General features: G+C 34.5%; 5 protein-coding genes across 12 annotated transcripts in view; 4 read left to right on the top strand and 1 right to left on the bottom strand.

The window, feature by feature from the left end:
• The window catches only part of LOC129789858 (serine/arginine repetitive matrix protein 1-like), a 982,101-nt gene that overhangs the window by 541,932 nt on the left and 421,833 nt on the right, over positions 1-18,336 (top strand). The gene's annotated exons all lie outside the window — the stretch shown is intronic.
• LOC129791241 (fatty acid synthase-like) overlaps positions 1-18,336 on the top strand; it is a 1,176,504-nt gene that overhangs the window by 1,066,428 nt on the left and 91,740 nt on the right. The window lies entirely within an intron of this gene.
• Positions 1-18,336, top strand: part of LOC129789856 (glutamine-dependent NAD(+) synthetase) — a 932,624-nt gene that overhangs the window by 822,548 nt on the left and 91,740 nt on the right. The window lies entirely within an intron of this gene.
• LOC129789960 (pupal cuticle protein) overlaps positions 1-18,336 on the bottom strand; it is a 1,201,887-nt gene that overhangs the window by 1,129,123 nt on the left and 54,428 nt on the right. The window lies entirely within an intron of this gene.
• LOC129789933 (protein rolling stone) overlaps positions 1-18,336 on the top strand; it is a 40,694-nt gene that overhangs the window by 6,110 nt on the left and 16,248 nt on the right. The window lies entirely within an intron of this gene.

Below are 18,336 nucleotides of genomic sequence, written 5' to 3'. Positions count from 1 at the left end.
AAAGTTAGAAAAAAATAGAAATAGGAAATCATCTTTTAAATCGATTCCGAATGGAATTTATAAAAAAAGAAATAGAAATCCTAATCTTGTTTTTAGGTCATTCTTTGACCACAATCTTTTGTCGAGAAGAAAACCTTTTGTATTTTAAAATTCATTAACGTTAGTCCAGATTTTCCAATAAAATTTTTGGAATATTTCAAAATCTCTTTTTTTAAATTGTCTAGAAAAGCCATTTCTCAAGCGATTTTTTAGCTGTGTTTCTTTCAGACACAGCTTTTGTGTACCGAGCAAAATCGAAAGTCGTCAGATCGGGCTCAAACTTGGGATGAGCACGAATTAGGGTCCCCACATTCCAAAAAACGTATGCGCCAAAAATTTTTTTTTCCGGCCGTCCGTCCGTCCGGCCGGCCGTCCGGAACATAACGCTAAATTGCGAGAGAACGGTGATAGATAGAGACTTGCGGTAAACGGCAAAGTTTAAATATCGACCGGAAGACATCCGATTATGAGGTCAAATCCACCCCCCCTCCCCTCTGTCCGCCATTTTGAATAACCTCAAAATTTTGTTTTCGCTATATCTCAGCCGCTATTATAGCTAGAGGTCTGAAATTTTGATATGTTGTAGGGGCCATCAAGACCTTTCCAACGATACCTCATTTTCGAAAATCGGTCAAGCCGTTTAGTCAATATGGCCGCCACAATTTTTCATCGAAAATCGACCATAACTCGAAAACGGCTTGACCGATTTTGATCAACCCGGGGTCAAATGAAAGATCTCAACAAACCCTACAACTCTCTAGAACATCCGAAGTTTCAAAAGTGACCGCTAGGGGGCCAAAAATCGAAAACAAAATTTTCGATTAGTTTTCGATGAATATCTCGAAAACGGCGACATAAATTTTTTTCATTTTTTGATATGTTGTAGCTGACCATATTATCTAGCTCCATGCCAAAAATGAAGAAAATCTATGGATCCGTTCTCGAGATATAGCCTTCCAAAGTTGGCATGTCATATCTCGGGTTCTACAAGTCCGATCTTGATCAACTCAAGCGCAAATGAAAGGTTTCGTGAAACCCTACAAATGTCTAGAACATTGCAACTTCGAGAAATGACCGCAAGAGGCGCTAAAATCAAAAACAAAGTTTTCGAAAATTTCGAACTCGAATTTTTCGAAAATGGCGACATAATTTTTTTTCATTTTTCGATATGTTATAGCTGGCTTCAAGACCTTTCAAACAAAAAAAAATTTATGAAAATCTATGGATCCGTTCTCGAGATATGGCCTTCCAAACATTTCTTAAGGTATGACTTTTCTACTTTTCCCGACTTTGCGCATATTTAAATTAATTCGCGTTCTAGTTTGCTCTCACAAAATTGGTACACTGAAAGAAACACAGCTCCCGTAAGCTTGGTCAGCTTACCAGTACATTTAAAATTTTATAGACAAGCTCTAAAATTCTTTTTTATTTCTCAAATTTATTCACTTTAGAAAAAATAAAAAATAAATTTTATAATGCTTTTGTGCACTCAAAGTCAACAAAGAAAATTTCCCAACTGTAATAAATATAAAATAATAGACAAATCCAGGTTAATTTTCCACAATCTAGAAGAAAAATCTCACTCTTTGAGCAGGTTAACATTCATCGCCACACCCATAACATTTTCCAAACAGCTCTCATGGCGCTTCTTCTCTCCGTGAATGCTGAATTTTCCATTAAATTCTCTGAGAGTTCGCACAGCTGAGAATCCTTTTTTCTCACTTGGTATCTGGTATGGCGGGAAAAGTGATGATTTAATTAAACTTCTGCCCACCTCATAATCCACTCCACAAATCCACTGCTGCCCTAAAAGTGGCCGTATAAAAGTTATTTTTGCACTGTGGTTGTGAGTTTTGGGTGCAATTAACTGGCACATAACTCCTCGTCACAAGTGTTCTTACACGGAATATCCTCCCAATTGTTTGCTAAATTATTCTGAAAGTTTGTCCCACCGGCAGGACGTGAAACAAGAGTTCTTCTTTTGCGCGACAACATCCTCGCGTGCATTGTTGGTCCATCCCCCCATTTGGCGTTCACAAATATCTCATCCCGAAAACATGTGGTGAGAATTTTTCTGCTGCCATGTTTCACCATTCCCCGAAATTTCTTTCACACAGTGTTGTGTCCCATGTGCAGCATAAAAAAGCTGTGGTGGACGCATATTGCTTTTTACCCCACAACACCCCTCAGGGTATGGTGTAAAAAAGCTCCAGCCTCGGCTTTGTCATATATTGAGAGCGAAAGACCTACTAGAGATTATGACATCGCAGAGGGTGAGAATTTTCCCGGATGTCGCATTGAGTGGAAATCGATTGCATGGGATTTTCCCTCTTTTTTTTTTACAATGAAAAAAGAGATGCGGAATATTTCGTATCATCCCCTTTGTAGACACCCCGACATTGCGACACAGAGGCTCATTCAATCAATACATACAGAAATATAAAACTTTTTTTGTGCCTCGCATGGCCTAAATTGCTGCGACGAACAAGAAAAGCTCTTTGGCCAGAAAATTTTCTTCTTTTGGCATGCAATGGTTTTTCACGAAGACCTCGTTTTTCTTGCCCAAACACCACCCTCCCCCCCCCCCAAAAAAAGGGGGATTTGTGTTTTCAAAATGTGATTTCATAAAATTAAATTGAAAAGCCCTGTGCTATCAATCATAAATGATTGCGTATGATTTATGTTGCGAGACCTTCTCAATAAATACAATAGCCATCCCCAATTTGCCTTTGAAATTTTGCAATATTCATCCATGATTTTCTCATTATCCCCCTTTTGCCAATCCCCCTCCCCTTCACCATAATCTCACTCGGGGATCAATGAGAGAGCACTTTCAAATGAGATTAGCTGAATTGGGTTAAATAATCATTTGAATATACATTGGGCGACAACACCAATTGCAATGCAGTATGCACAAGAAATTCATTTCCAATTAATTCCTTATAGCTTACCACCTACTTATGCTTCAGCAGGAATTAAATTTTAATCACAAGTGATAATGATGCAATCTATTGCCACGTGAAGTGGAACTTAAAGGACTTTTTGAACTACATAAAGGAGCTAACCTTTGAACTCAATAAAAATATTAAAACTGAGTTTCTTTGGAAAAAAAAAAACAAATAGTTGTTCAAAGCTTTACGATTTTCTTTAATTTCTTTTTTAATGTTCTTTAATAAAAGTATATAATTTTTTCCATTTTACTGGATACCGAAATAAAGGAAAAATATATAATACTACCCGCGAAAACTATCCAGGTGAACAAAAATTAAGAAATTTTTAAGGTAAAATTTAATTGGCCATATCTACGGCTGTGGTCAATCGATTTTCAAAGATCTTCCAGTTTTGGATAGATTTTTCACCTTTCCAAATGTTTTAGAATTTAAAATATCGGTCAAGCCGTTAATTTTTAGCATCAATTTGAGTAAACTTTGCGAAATAATGTTTTTCAGTTCTTTTTTCTTACAAATAAATTCTGGTAAATCGGCTATGCACCGATTTTGACAAATACACATTCGTTCAAAAACTTAATTCTATTGTTTTTCTAAAACTGGTAGATTTTTACAAAATTGGTCAAACCATTGGCATCCATTTTTGTAAACATAATGCGGAAAAGCGCTTTTTACACAATTTAATTTTCTTTCCGGGTTTGGCTGTGGCTTTCGAGCTGATCAGACGTGCATTTTTTCACGGAGTCAAAAATTCGATTGAGTGAGCAAGTTAACATTGAAGTGAATTTACAAACTATTTTTTTTCTATTATACCACATAAGTTATTTAAGACAAGTTTGATTAATTGAAATATAAAGTGAAGTTTGATATTAGATTAAAAGCAAATAGTTCCCACGGCCCACGTGGGAGCCCATATGCTGAAGTGAAAATGAGAAATGCTGCAAAAAATAAACTAAAAGCAAGAGCAAGTGCAAATTCAAGTGATAATGGGGCTTCATTGTCCGGAAATTCAAAGAGCGGAAATATCTATAACAATCTTAAGAGCGACGATGAATTCGCGGATGCACAAGACGGAGATGATGAGATGCAAGAGACGGAGATCCAAGCTCCAGAAGAAAAAATTCCACCGATCATATTGAAAACCGAGATTACAGACGTAAAAAAATTCTATGAGGGATTAAAATCAGTGACCTCAAACGTACATCTGCGCACGTACAGCCAGACGCGACAAATATTCACATATAATCCAGAAGATTTTCGCAGAATTAAGGATTATCTCACAGCCCAAAATTATCAATTTTACACATATACACCAAAGAGCGAGTTGGCCAAAAAACTTGTGCTCAAAGGCATTGATAAAGATATTTCCAGGGAAGAGATACTCACAGATTTGCAGCAGCAATACAGTGGAATAATCGACGTGAAACAAATGAAAATGAATGTGTGGGGTGATGATGCCACAACCCAAGCAGCAGCGAGTGGACAATATGTGCCAGTTAAGAAGACCAAAATTGGAGCATTTATTGTATACATGAAACGAGATGTTGATATATATGATTTAATGCAGAAAGTGAAGATTGTGCAATATCACGTTGTGGTGTGGGAGAAATTCAAGAAGAGGGAGCAGCCCGCGACTTTTTGCTACAAGTGTTCAAGGTGGGGACACAGCCAGAAAAATTGCTCAATGGAGAAGAGGTGCCCAATGTGTTCATCAAAAGATCACAGCATGGAGAACTGCAACGCTATGAAGGACAGGCAGAAGAAACCAGTATGCCCCAATTGCAAAGGAGATCACATTGCTTCATTCCGAGAATGTGAATCGTTCCGACAGTACATCAACCGAAGAAACACCAGGGAAGAACATCTGCGACAGCTAAGACAGAACCAGAACCAGAGATCAGGAGGAGCAGGAGGACTACAGCAGCAGAGGAGGACGGCGATGCAACCCAACAAAACAGCATATGTGACAGATCAATATGTAAGCAATAATATCAGTTATTCCCAGGTATTAAGAGAAAATATGAATGAAAATACAAACAATGAGACTCCCATTCAGTCGGGAGGATTAGGATTTCTTGAGAGAGAGTTTGGTACACTCTTTGGAATGAGTATGAAAGATATGATGTTCACAATTAAAAATTTCCTACCTACATACCAACAAATGAAAGACAAATCAGAGAAACAGATGGCCCTTATCGGTCTTATTTGCGACTTATGTAAATAAGATGGATAATCCATTGAAAATAATAACATTTAATTGCAATAGTTTGCTGAATAAAAAAACTGAGTTCTATGATTTCTTAATTAAATATAACATAGATATTGCCCTTTTAAATGAAACAAACTTAAAAAGTAATAAAAAAATCAAATTTAATGGTTACAAAATTTACAGAAATGATAATAATGAATTGAATAAAGGAGGCAATGCAATAGTTATTAAAGAAAATATTAAGCATAAATTAATTAATATTCCAAAAGTTAATTCTATATCAAATCCAATAGCAATAAAAATCATGGGACAAGGTACTGAAACAGTTATTGTATGTATTTATATAAGACCAAGCATTGCTCTCAATGAAAATGAATTGAATAAAATTTTTAAAATTCATAATCGAGTGTTAATAGGTGGTGATTTTAATTCACGCAATAAAAATTGGAATTGTATAGGAACAAATAAAAATGGAAAAAACCTAGAAATTTTCTTGAACAAAAATAAAAATAGATTGAAAATGTATGCCCCTATTAAACCAAGCTACGCCCCTATTAGTACAAAGAAAAATCATAGTATCATAGATTTATTTATAAGCAAAAATTGTATACTACACCCACCCCAAGTAGTTCAAGAAATGAATTCTGATCATTTACCAGTATTATCACTAGTATATAATAATAAGAATGTTACAATAGAAAATAAAAAATTGAATTATAAAAAAGCAAATTGGAAAGGGTATCAAGAATACATAAAAAAGTCAATTGATTATAAAGTTGTAATTGATAGTGAAGAAAAAATCGAAGAACAAGTAGTTTTATTAACAAAAATTATACAAGATGCCATAAAAGAAAATGTACCAAAGTATGAAGATAAAAATTGTGATTCTGATTTACCTGAATTTGTAAAAACATTAATTAGAAATAGAAATAGATTAAGAAGAAAATTCAATAAGAATAGAAATCCAAGACTGAAGACTTTAATAAATGAAATGCAAGAAACAATAAGAGAAGAAATAAAAAAATGTAATAACTTAAAATGGGAAAATAAGTTAAAAAAATATAAACCAAATGCAGTAAATTTATTCAAATTTGTTAAACAATATAAAAAAGGAAGTGTAACAATTGGTCCGTTAAAAAGAAAAAATGGAGAGATAGTTTTTGATTCACAAGAAAAATCTGAAATGTTAGTAGATCATTTTGCCAATATTCACAACAACAATACAAAAAGAGGCACTGCTTTAGTTAATAATAGCATATACAGAACTATAAATAAATATTTTATGAAACATAATAAGAAACCAAAAAAATACATATCAATTAAACCAGATGACATTAAAAACATTGTAAAATATTTAAAAAATTTTAAAGCCCCAGGCATAGATAATATACCAAACATAGCACTAAAAAGATTGCCTAAACTAGCCATAATTCTGATTGCAAAAATTGCGTCAGCAATATTCACATTAGGATATTTTCCAAAAGCGTGGAAGGTAGCGAAGGTTCTATCATTCCCTAAACCAGGGAAAGATGCGCAACTTGCAAACAATATGAGACCCATTAGTTTACTGCCTAGCCTTAGTAAAGTTATAGAGCATGTAATATTAAGAAAATTAAACCATCACATTGAGATGAAAAATATACTCCCAAATGAACAATTTGGATTCAGGGCCTCACATTCAACTTCACATGCACTCCTTTCACTCACAGAAAATATAAGAGAAAATATCAATAAAAAGAAAATTACTAGTGCAATATTTTTAGATGTGGAAAAAGCTTTCGATAAAGTATGGCATTTAGGCCTCATTTATAAATTAATTACTTTAAAATTTGATTTCCACCTAATTAAACTTATAAAGAGTTACTTAAGCAATAGAAAAATATTTGTAGAAGTTGATGATGCTAAGTCAAAAATTGTAAAAATTGAAGCAGGATGCCCACAAGGGGCAGTACTATCTCCAACCTTGTATAGTTTATTCACATATGATGTTACTAAAAACATAAAATCAAAGATGTCTATTTTTGCTGACGATACTTGTATATACACTTCTAAAAATGGTTTAAAAAATAATTATAAAGCTTTACAAAAAGATATAGAACATTTTACAGAATATTGCAAGAAATGGAGAATTAATATAAATGCAGAAAAAACAGAATTAGTAAATTTCACTACCAAAAAAAGCCAAACCAATAGAGTTATCAAAATTGAAGAACAAGAAATAGAAGAGAAAGAATATACAAAATACTTAGGGCTAATTTTGGATAAAAAAATTAATTTTAGCAAAAATAGTGAACATCAAATCAAAAAAGCAAAGATAGGAATGAAGAATATATTTCCATTTTTAAAAAGTAATAATCAGTTAAATATTACAAACAAAATTAATATATATAAATTATTTATTAGACCAATACTATTATATGGGGCACAAATTTGGGGCAAAATGCCAAAAAGTAGATGGAAAAAATATGAGATTATTGAGACAAAATCTCTAAGAATGGCCACGAACAATACCTTTAATCAAAGAACTAAAAAATACATTTCAAATAAAAAATTATATGAAATTTCAAATGTGATGCCCATAAAAATGAAGGCTAAAGAAATTAACAAAAGATGCTTTGATAAAATGAAAATTATTAATAATACCCTAATCAACAATATTCAAAAGGAATATACGCCTAGGCTAAAAATGTATACTTCACCATTCAATGTAATTTAACATTTCGCTTAGATACAATTTTTTTAGGGGTGGGGGGTAGATGTAAGTTTTTAGAAAAACAAAATGTAAGAACTGATTAAGTAAAAATATGGGAATAACTGATTGATATAAAAAGAAAAATAAGCCAAAAAGCATTAATAATTAGGAAAAAATTATATATGCTTAAAATGTAAAACAATTGATCTAGATAAACAATAAAATTTTTTTTGAAACGTAAAAAAAAAAAAATTTTCTTTCCCAATACGGTAAGTTTTTGAAAAACGACTAAGCGACTCAGTTGTGGCAATGATTTAATAGGAGCAGGCTGTAGCTGACTGATTTAAATAACCTTAAAAAATATCTAAAAATGTCTTTAATTTTAAAAAGATTTAGCCGAATCTATCAAAGCTTTCGTGTATTTCTTTATTATCATACGTACCCTAAAAAAGCTCTCGATATTTCTATAAGCTACCTACAATTCTTTCCCATTTTAAGAGATAAAAATTTCCCGATAATTTGTCTTACAAGACACACAGCGATTTTTTATTCTTGAAAAGCTCAGCAAATAGAGAATCAAATAGAATTCGCTCTCTCTAAATCTTGCAATTGATAATCCATCTGCAGTAGAGAGAGGGTGGGAAGAAGAGAACTTCAACAAAGCACATTGAAGCATCCCAACCAGCTCTTTCCGTACACCAAAACTCCCTGTGAGATAATATGAAGTATTAATGATTTCCTTCTTGCCAAGAAGTTGCTTCATTTTCATTGGAAAATCAATACTTATGATTGGGTGAAAGTATGAGAGTGTCGAATGGTCCCTATTATGCTGCTGAGAAGAGTACCGAAAGATGGGTGATTAATTGAATTTTATGATGTGTGAAAGTCAATAAAAATCATTCGGGGAAGAATGGGGGTGATAAAATGTGTTGGTAAATAGTGCTATTTTAGTGGCTTAATGCAATCTTAATGGGGCTTAATAGATTCCAAAACATGCCATTTAAGTCCATTGTCCCGAATGCCAATGCTTTGCAAGGGAAGGGAAGAGCTGGTTTACATAGGGCTCGTTAAGGGATGGGGTGTATCGATCTTGCACAGAGGGAATTTAGAGCTTCCTCCTCAGGTGCATGAAAATTCAAATTGCACTTCCCCTATGGAAAGGAAAACATGCTTAATTTATGTGCTTGGCAGCATACACTCCAAATAACAACAGTGGAGTGTGTGGCTGTAAGTCCTAAATATCTAAAGAACTTTTGCCTCTTATTTGTTCATGTGCGGCTTCTACTCTTTGTTTATGTTAATAAGTTTTGTGCGTAGTAGGATTTTAGCAAGGACTTTGCCAGTTGAATTAATGATCTTGGCTCTTCCCTCATGACTAATGTATAGTTAAAGGGTAGTTAAGAAGGTCTTTTGCAAATAAATTTTAACTTAGAACATGTGATTTATTTGTGCAAGAAAATTAATTCTAAGCTAGAGATCTTTATAATTAAATTGTAGGACATTTAAATATATTTTTAAAGTCCCAAAAACATTCTAAATTAATCATCTCACATTGATAAAAAAAATTAAACACATTATTTCCGCATCTGTTTCATTCGGAAAAAAATAGAACCTAGGTCAAGAAACAGATATTTTTATTTGCAAAAATTATTTAATTGAGAGCAGAAAAAATTGCGATAAATTCGCAGACCTTGTTTGCAAGTTAGCGTGTAAGAAGATGAAGAAAAAAAAACTTGTCGACGAACTCACGCATTGCGAACCAATTTCGATTAGATAATAGCATATTGTGTGGTTCGGGTCAAAGAAAAAAATCTCCAGGTCAATTGGCTTCTTCATCAGCTCCACTACACTCGGCACCATCACTTGAGCCAAACTAAGTTGTGTGGCAAATTGAGTGATAAAAGACTTTTTTTTTTAAATTATATCACCCAACGAGAGGTGATCAATTGCTTGAGATACGATGGAGCTTTTCGCACGAATGACGAATGAGGTAATCAAATATCGATGCTTGCAATTTTCCTTGGAAATCCTCCTTCTTCTTCGAATTTTCCGGGGCAAATTGAGCACAGGGAAGGACACACATAAATTGTCGTGGTACAAACAAAGTGCAACCCCACCTATGGACGTGAATGAATTCCCAACAAGCACCAGCGTGTTCTGTGGAATATTTCAGGGGGCACACACTGTTGACTCTTCCAAATGACCTTCCCCACTGTGAGACAAAATACCGAGAGAAATCTCAAGTTCAAAAAGCCAAAATGTTCTCTTTGCAAATACTCCAAATTATTCCCCCACCACCCCTCTCTTTCCACCCTCCCGTGAAGCTCTTTTAGCCAATTTCTGCAATGGAAAACTTTTGCCATCGACACTTGATATTCCACCAAATGGGGCACATTTCATGAATCATTAAACGCCTTCCGATGGTAATGCTCTCAAAGTGAGATAAAACGTTCCATTTTTCCGGCACAAATAGAAAATCCACAAATTCCTGCCGAGAAAAAATACACCTAATCAAAAGTTTTTAATTAAGGGCAAAAGTTCGTCCATCCGGTAATCAAGTTTTCGCGTACTCCGTGGGCGAATGTGCGTCACCAATTAGTTTTCAATAAACTTCACTTTTGCCGTATTTTTTGCACTTTGACCCCATTGGAAAATATATAAAGCTAATTGAACCGAAAAAATTCCACATTGTTGTGTATTTATAGATGGTTTATTTTCTACAGTGGATGCTATGAAAATAAACGTGGGTTGGTCTATTCTAGAATAATACGTAAATGCTACTTCATGACGAATTCATCATATAGGGCTGGGACTTTAGAATGTATTGAAAATTATGGGAACATTTTGTTTCGATAAATTGATTTTTCCTTTCTCAGGAGCTTTCCTAAAAGGGATTTTTTTCTATTAATATGTAGGAAGAGAGTCTTAAAAGGTGGACGACGAAATATCGTGTTATTATTTATTCGTGGGCATAATAATTTATAGCAAAGAAGAAGAGGGTCAAAGGGATCAGGGACGTAGACAGGGTGGGGGAGTTTAGGTTTCTAAACACCTTCACAAAAGTTCAGGAAGTTTAAGCCTCTCCAGAGGTGAAAACAAATTATTTTCATAAAAAATAAATTTAAAAAATTGTAACGGATGTTAAAAAAAAACGTTGTACGTTTAAAAATTTGACAAGCATTTAAAATAACCGTCAAACCATATATGAAAAGAAAAGCTTCAAACGTTAGAAAATAATCGGTTTATTTTTGCAAAAAAAAACCTCCGATGTTAAAACATCATCATCACTATGGAAAAAAAAACTTTTGAAGGCGCTCATCAACTAGGGCTATATGCGCTATGATGTTAAAACAAACCTTAAATGTTGGAAAAGAAACATCAAAGGTTAAAAAAAAATCGTTAAAAGCAAAATATTAACATCAAACCTTTCTGAAGAAATTTCAAATCATTTTTAATCAATTTTCAATGTTTTTAAAATAAATAAAAATCTGATTTTTTTTAATAGAACTCTGGCTACGCCCCTGGAAGAGACCTAAGCACAGACGATTTTAAGCCGGCTCAATATTTTCAGATAATTAATTTTAAACGTTAATAAAATTGTTAGGAAAAGCTCTAGCAATTGAAACCAATTGTAATTAATTTTTTTAACTTAAAAATTAAATTCCTAATTTTTATTTAATTTAATACAAAAAAATGTCCCTATTCACCCTGTCAAAAGTCTTCAAATTCTCCAAGCTTATGAGCATTTTGATTGATTTTTAAATCTTGTAAAAATATTTTTGCATGTTAAAAAATGATTTTCAGACATTTCGAAAGCTCTGGAAAGCTCCGTAAAACTTCCATTGCCATTTGAATAAATTTTCATCGCATCTATTTTAGGGTAAAATATTTTTTTTGGCCGGAAAACTTTTCATAACTCTTGTTTGCAATTTAATTGGAAAAGTTATTATTGGCTTTGGATATGTAGTCACGCAAATGGTGGGAAAGGTGGGTGGGTGGTGTGCATTTCAAAGCACCCGCACCACATCACAAAATCAATCTACCCCAATTTGAGGTGCCAAAGTGGAAAGTTTCCAAAAAATTATGTGGTTTACACATTGGAAAACAAATGGAGAATATAATTGCGGAAAATTAAGTGGATGACTTTTTCCACTCAATTTTCTCATGTAAGCCCCCCCACCACTAAATAATATTGTCATTCGGAGCACATTTTGGTCTATCTGACGCTTTTTTTGTTGGCGGCTCAGAGCATTATATATAAATTTATAATAAAGCTCCGGGTCAGTTGGAGTCCGCCACCATGGTGTGAGGGGTGAGAGAGAACACATGGGGGGTGCTGCACATGAGAACTCCAACATCATCTTCACTGAATAATATATCAAAATAGCCCATAACTTTTTGAGTCAGTCATACCACATTTTGTACTCTGTGTATTTCACTTTTTGCCCCAATTTAAATAAAACAACCCCCTCACATTCGTCTGTGGTCAACCCCATCCTCACGTACCGTCCACCACCTGCTTGTTTCACATTTGACGCTCCTGGAGTGGACTTTGCGGTTTTTTTCTTCACGTTACAAAACCATGAATGGGGGTGACACAATTTCACATCCATTTAACCAAATTGTTGTGAGAAGCTCATAAAGAATGCATCATCCCCTAACACGAAATTGTATATACGGCTCACAAATTACTAACCCTTAGTCCATTGAGAAAATTCCTTCCCACCCCAAGAGCGTGTGGAGCTTTTGGAAAATTTCCCAGGTTGTGATTTTCTTTTTTTAAAAGTCTCCTGCTGGGTGGATTTTTATTTAATAGAGAGAGCGTGCCGAGTTCTCACCCTTCTCCACAAACGTACTATGTGGCGTAATGTATTGATTGAAGGCTCAACAACGTGGCTGCCACTCGTATGATTCGCTCTGAAGGAAAAACCACCTCCACCCACGGCGGGCAGGTGAACACGCATTCGAGTCAGACGATCAGGCGATACACCACGTCAGGTGCAAAGTGCTCGCTCAGGGCGAAAGTGGCCCCCGCACAGACAGATAAAAATTGCAGATTAATGGCACTTAGTTGTGCTCTCGAAGCAATAACTAAGAGGCACGTGAGATTGCTCCTCCATGAAGTGATTTTTATTAAAAGAAAGATGCGGGGGACACGTGCCAGGTAAAAAAGCTTCCGAGGGGATGAGAAAGCTCTCATTCAATTGCAAAAGTTTCCTCCGGGGGGAAAAGCAAAAATTTTTCCGCGGTAGACTCTCTCATATCTCGCGTGCAAACATTTTGCATGAAATTTGAAGAGTTTTTTTTTTTTTTGAAAGATGAAACAATACTTCCAAATTGCTTTCCGGTTTGAATGTTCAGCATAAAGTTTCATTGAGAATTTTCTGTGTGGTGTGAGGGGTTCACTTTTGTCTGCTTTGCGGGGGGTAGAAATCGAATTACCCAAAGCGCGAAAGAGGATGATTTTTAGCACATGAAATGTGAATTTATTTGGATCATTTTACAAAGTATCTGGTGGATTATTTTAAATCAGATTTTGATATATTTTATTGGGAAAAATTTTATTATGAACAAAATTGTTTTCTTAAAGTTTTGAGCTTTAAAAGGCTTTCAATACAAAAAGCTTCAGTTAATTTAAGAGAATAAATTGTTAAATACTGCTTCAATCGACTAATAATCGGTTAAATCCTTTCACTGAGTAATTTATGTTCTATTCACTATTTAATTCAGTTATTATAACCAATTAATTTAAGTGGTTCTGACTGTTTCGTGTCTTTGAACAAATAAATTCAGTCTTTTTAATTACATCAATTTAGTTCAAAAAATCGTTCCCTTTTTTACTCTTCTAAAGTACCTTTTTGCTAAATATTTCTGCTATTTTTATCAAAGTTTTTTTTAGGTGAGAAAGACATAGAAAACTCTTTGAAAGCTCCCTCAAAAATATATTTCAAGCCATCCCAAGCGTAAAAAAAATAAATAAAAAGGAAAAATTCCCAGAAAGAAAAGTTATTTTTGTAAATAAAAGTTCATTCAACGGTTTATGTTTTTCACTTTTTTTTTTAATTAAGATTTTCCATTTATTTCTAATTAATTAAGTACCTACTTCTCGTTATTAGTTTCTCCTTGCGTTATTATTTTTAAAATTTCATGTACAACATTGTCTCCATTATATTGTCATTGCATACAAGAGGAGACAACTTCTTGTGCAAACTTCTTTTTGCTATTAATTACTTAAGACGTTCTCTCTGGTGTGCTCTTCACGTGAAAGCTTGTACGACAGTACCACCCCCTTGGGTGAGATTACAAATTAAATTTAATGTTCCACACCAATACAAGATTTGACTGTAGTGTGTGGGGGGGGGTGAGATAGGTGTGGGTGAGGAAAGGAAGGCCCAAGAATTCACAGTGTACCCCAGGAAGTGGATTCAAACACTTAAAATCATAAATTCTCATGTGATGTGGGGGAGGATGAGGCTTCATGCCACCCTCACGGTAAAAATCGATAAAACATCCCCCTGAATGGAGTTTCCTGCCAAAGTTGGGTCTATTTTCAGCAAAATCATTGGCTAGTTTTATGTAAATCAAGATGCAAATTCCGATTTGTTCCATTCAAATGAAAATTATTCCGCGTAGTAGTGTTTTCTGGATATAAAATATCGCAACTTGCTGGTGGGAAAATTTTGTACCCATCCCATGATGGGGGAGGGATCATCGTGTGGAAGCAATCCAATTAAATTGGGATGATGAATTTAGATATGGGCCACGGAAATGGAGCATTCGCAGCTAAATTGACAATTCCGAAGCGGGAAATTTGCTCAGTGAAAATTCATTTCAAATTTTTTCCACAAACACCCCGGGAAAAGCCTCGTGCTAAAAGGATGGAAAATATTGATTCTCATGTGTATGTTCCTCTTTGGCTCCCATTTAGGGGAAAAACTGACTGTGTGTTTGTATTTAATATTCATACACGCCGGCTGGCTCCATTTGGTTCACCCAGTGTTTTTCGGGGGAGTTAATACAAAGATTTCCCATTGCCTTTTCCTCATGAATTTTCACGCATGAGGAGTTTTGATTACAATTTTCTTTTTATTTTTTTTCTTCATCTCTTTCTCTGCTACAGCTACAATTTCCTTCTGGGGTTCTTTTTTCGCACAGGGGCACACAACTACGAGTTTTCATTTGAATAGCTGAAAGATTTTCATAACAGTGCAGCACCGCTGAAAAACTTCACTGAATGCAGACATTTTCTAGAAGGAAATTGAAAAAGAATATTAATTAGAAGTCTGGAAGAAAGAAAAATTAAAAATTCTTAGAAATAAAGAGATGATTTTTATGAAATTCATGGAAAAAGAATGAAAACATTTTTCTTATTATCCTATTCCAGGGTATGAATTCTCTAAGAGTGAAAAACTCCCGTGACAAACTCTTGAAGGCTTTAACGCTTTAAAACAAAAACGTGAAAACCGGGAAAAACTTACGGAAGTTTATCACGGATGCATTTTTTTTAATAGAGGATCAAGCTCACGTGAATTTTTCCTCGCTTTTTCCCTGCAAAAAGCCTTCGGAAGTTAACCATGAGAGTTTTTCAGTCTTAGAGAATACAGCCTCGGGTTATAAAAATTATTCTATTCATTTGAAATTAAAGAATTTATGCGTACAAAATTAAAGGATTTAAAAGAAAGAAATGAATTAAAAATGCTTAGAATAATTCAAAAAGAATATCCGTTTGAAAAATAATTGTTAGAGCTTGATTGAATTAATAAAGCTCAAAAATTTGAAATGTAAATAAAAATCAAAAATTCTGTTTTATTCTCATTTGCCACAAGTTCTTGTAACTTACACGCCCCTTGTGTACGGAAAATCAATGTTTGAGCATTTCCCACGGAAAATCCTTTTCGCGCTGAGTGTCCACTTCATTGGATGGCTGTCTCGTTACTCGCCCCCGGTATTTACGATGCATGGAGAACATTGAAAGAGGACCCTTCTGGTATAAATGGGAAAAAAATTAAGTGTCGGACTCACGTTCGAGGACACTCGTCGGCATTTCATGGTGGATGTTATTCCTCATTTTCGCCCAGAGCTGTTTCTGCTTAGGACGAGAGAGCAAGAGCTTTTGTCCTGATTAATTGCAGGAGCTTCCACAGAGGCTTGGGCGGGGGTGATGGGCATCCTCCTATCTCGACTCTTCCACTCCACTGTCCACACGAATTCATTTCCGAGGAAATTACGTGTGCAAAGACAAGCGGGTGGGCGGAGAGATGCCACATAAACCATTGATTTTCCTGGGGAATTTTTCGGGGGCGAGGAAAACCTCCTTGGAATGTGCCATTCATTGAATTTTGCAAAACATGACACCTCATCTCTGATTCTTGCGCAAGAAGCGCGTCGTGCAACATTAATGGACAATATTGTGGAGGAACTTCAAATATTTTCCCGCAGGGGTTGAGTATGTGTGTGTGTGTGAAAGCTCCTTTTTTTTTCAACGTGAGAGGATGGCCCACATTTCTGGCAACGATTGCGGAAATTCCGCAGTACAACGCAGAAGGTTTTGTGGGGTGTGGGAAGAAAATGCGGGAATAGTATTTCGAAACCACAAAATAATCCCCTCATCGTGATTTAAGTTTTCTCCTTCGGATGTTATTTATGGCAACATTGTCCTGCCGCAGGAGCTCACATTGTATATAATCGCGGTGGTTTGGTGGTAAATATGAGTTGGGAAAATTATTTTATGCATTAAGGCTGCAATGACATAAATTAAATGCGCAGATTGTTTTCAGTGAAAGTTTTTGTCATGAAGCCTTAAAAAAATATGGAAAATTCCTTTTGAAGGTCTGATTTTCACAGAAGAAGGAGCTTTTCCTGTGTTCAGTCATTTGCTTCAATAATCACCATTTTGTGATTTATTTATTTAATTTCTGACCTATTTAGACAGAACGAAGAGCTTTTAAGCTTTCCACGCGTTTCCCACGTTAATTTCTCAAGAATTTATAGACTCCCCGAAGCTTCGTCAGCAATGTAGGCAGGAATAATCCACAAAACCCATAAACTCCCACTTAAATTCGCACTCCAACTGTCGCTTATGGCATAAACGTGAATTCCTTTCCGCAATTGTGACCCAGTGTGAGATATTCCGAGAGCTTCTACGAATTACCCAGGCACAAGATTCAATTAAATACACCCCACGGTTGAAGGAAGATTTTGTCACATGTGCACCAAATAGCTTTCAATGCTCGAAGCTTTTGCATCAAACCGGAAAAAATAAAATTGCTTTTCTCTACTTCACATAAAATTCAATTTTGCATTCAAATATCGCATTCAAGTTTTACTGGATTTTTCTTTTTTTTTTTTTGAAAAAAAAAAAGATCGAATTAAAGTTTCCTTCAATTCAGAATTATTTCAAAAAGCTTTTCACATTTCCCAGTGAACTTTCGTTGAAATTGAGAAATTTTATTTAATAGGCTAAATAACAAAGAGATTCAATTTCATAGATATCCAAAAGTTCAAGGAATTTACAGCAGTTGGGGCTTAATTAAAGGAAAGTTTTCAAAGGGAGAGAGGATTTGCTAAACAAGCAATTTGTTGGGTGATTACAGATTACCTACCAATCCTACCAACATGCTAAAGGATGAAACAATGTGATACAGAAGTGGTCGGCTTTGGGCCTTAGCTTGGAGCTTTATATGAAAAGGAGATTTTAATATGATTTGGAGAGCTTTGGGTTAGACAATTTCGAGTAAAATAATATATTTCCTACCTCAAAGTTTAAGATAAATTCCTAACAAAAGTATGAAGAAATATTATTGGGAAAATTTCTTAAGAAAAACCTTCAAAAAATTTGATTTATTTCCTCACAATTTTCCCTGCTTGTAGTCACGAAAAATCACATTTACTTGACACCACCTTGACTTACTTTACTCCGTCCTGCTTTAAGATTTTCAATATTTATAAATTAATATCCCAAGTACATAATCCAATTATATATTCCATGAAAACAATGTACATATATTTAATAATAAATTAATTTTATGGAAAATCGAAATTCTTGAAAGTTTAATTCTCAAAGTTCAAAATTCCCAATTTCATGGAAATATATATAGCAAAAATGCAGAATTTCATAAAATTTTCACTCAAAAGTTCATTAAGATTTCCCTCCATATTGCATGATGATTTTCCAGGGAATTTTCTTTGTACGAGATAAAATTGTTTTTCTTCACTAATTTCATACCTCAACTCCTGTCTCACCTGCTGATTTCCCAGTTATACTTACATTTCCCAACGGTTTATTAATTAATTTTCCTCCCTTTGGCAGTTTATCTTGTAGCTGTAAGTGTTCTCACTTTTCAATCTTCAATGAGATGCAAATAAAACATTTTTTGTTTGAATTCCTGTAAAATGAAAGCTTTGATCATAATTTTATTCCAAGAACCATCATACGTCTCATTTTTTAT

Source organism: Lutzomyia longipalpis, chromosome 2 (assembly GCF_024334085.1).
Source record: "Lutzomyia longipalpis isolate SR_M1_2022 chromosome 2, ASM2433408v1".
Classification (NCBI taxonomy): Eukaryota; Metazoa; Arthropoda; class Insecta; order Diptera; family Psychodidae; genus Lutzomyia; species Lutzomyia longipalpis.
Note: the sequence above shows the minus strand (reverse complement) of the source record. Positions and strands in the feature narration are given on the sequence as shown.